At 46.6% G+C, this 1,866-nt stretch overlaps 1 long non-coding RNA gene across 2 annotated transcripts in view; it reads left to right on the top strand.

The window, feature by feature from the left end:
• LOC107104496 overlaps positions 1–1,866 on the top strand; it is a 40,426-nt gene that overhangs the window by 36,939 nt on the left and 1,621 nt on the right. The gene's annotated exons all lie outside the window — the stretch shown is intronic.

Below are 1,866 nucleotides of genomic sequence, written 5' to 3'. Positions count from 1 at the left end.
CTCTGAAGTATTGCGGATTCGAGCAGGGGTTTTGCTCAATCTGGAGGGATTTGGCATTTTCAAATCGTTGCGTCTTGCAGCGGTGTTAACCTTCTCCATCAGCTCTTTGAAAGAGTCATCCCCCCGAAGTCTCTGCATATGTTGCTGGAGGATTGTGACACACTCCAGGGCTGAGCGTGCAGTTGATGTTTCGCTCTGCAGACTTCGGGCCACTGTCTCAGAAGGCCCAAAAAGTGCCTCACAGCAAACTAATCCAAAATATGTCCTTGCTTGTTTAGCCTGAGTGCACAATCCGGATATCTTAGACCGAATCTCAGCCCTAACTGACTTGTCTTGCTCCAGAGTCTTCAGGGTCTCCAGTAGTGTAGGATACGCAGAGATGGCTCTTGAAATCGCAGTGCTGCGGATGCACCATCGGGTGGCGCAAAGCCCCAGAAGATCGCACACCACATCTTCAGAGCCAAAAAGAGACCTGAACAACTGCTTACGTTTGGCTGATTCTGAAATGACCACAGACACTCCCTGAACAAAATTCAATGTGTCTGCAATGAGACTCACTTCCCTTGATACCTCTTGCAGAACGAGGTCCAAAGCATGGTTACTGCAATGCACATATAGGGACCCTGGACACTCTGCTTTTAGCTTCGCCTGAACACTATTTATACGGCCAGACATGTTGGACGCACCATCAAAACAATATCCTGCCAAACGTTCCAGAGGTATGTTTAAACGGATAAATATGTCTTTGATGCATGAAAACAATGTTTCTGCAGATGAGTCACTCGCATTATAAAATCCAAGAAAGGTGTTATGTGCCCTTAAATCCGAATCCACAAACTGCAAACAACATGAAAATTGCTCGCTCGCGCTGATATCCGTTGTTCCGTCTGCTGTGAGGCCCAAGAAAGAACAGTGGCTAGTTTGAGACATGATTTCACGTTGGATGGCATGAGCAAACATCCCAAGAATTTCGTTTTGAATCGTATCGGACATCCAATTATCTCTGCGTAACATCCATTCTCTTTCTTTCGGCAGAGCATGCGTTCTCTCCAGCATCAACTGCCAGAGGACTTCATCTCGGTGAGCGTGGCCTCTGAGTGGCAACCCTTCGCGGCCCAGGAACTTGATTGAGCAGAAAAAAAGCTCCAGCACAGCCCTACCTGTAGCCTGGTCTCGAGCGGCAATATCCGAGATCACAGCGTTGATTGGTGTTAATTTTAAGGATTCCAAAGCACGCACTGAATCCGAGTGCAAATCGGATAACTCATGTTGAGCAAATCTGTCACGAGCTTTCTTCCAGTTACTATATCCACCCGCTGTTACAAAGGAGCTTTGATTGTCGTTGGTGAGGCGCAGTAATCCTTTATCCGTGGCCTTAGCACATATAAAACAAATCACAGAGTCAGATTCTCTAATGTAATGTAGCCATTTCCATTGGTCAAACCATCCATATTGAAATGAACACTCAAACTTTTCCCGACCAAATCTCCTGCCTGGAAATTTCATCCTGGGTTGGAAAGGCTTGTCATCTTCTCTGGCACCTATCCGATGTGTCCCGACTTCAGCAGAGTCCATGTCAACGTCAACGTCCAGCCCACAAACTTCTCTGCTCGGGGATGCTGACATGCTAACGACGCTAGTCTGAAACGAGTCGGTGTCGGTGTCAGCCTTTGGCGCGGGTTCACCCGCCGTTTCATCATCATTGTTGTTTACATCCTGCTAAGAATTCCCATAACTATTTTTACTTTTCTTTACAGTTTTACTCGAAAAAAAGTCAGAGATACATTTCTGCTGCCTATTGCTAGCCATGCTAAACGAATATGAGGTGGCTGAAGCACTTCCGGGGGAGTAGGCTAGTTTTTTATG

The sequence above is a fragment of the Cyprinodon variegatus genome, unplaced genomic scaffold, assembly GCF_000732505.1.
Source record: "Cyprinodon variegatus isolate N-32 unplaced genomic scaffold, C_variegatus-1.0 Scaffold1767, whole genome shotgun sequence".
NCBI classification, from domain to species: domain Eukaryota; kingdom Metazoa; phylum Chordata; class Actinopteri; order Cyprinodontiformes; family Cyprinodontidae; genus Cyprinodon; species Cyprinodon variegatus.
Note: the sequence above shows the minus strand (reverse complement) of the source record. Positions and strands in the feature narration are given on the sequence as shown.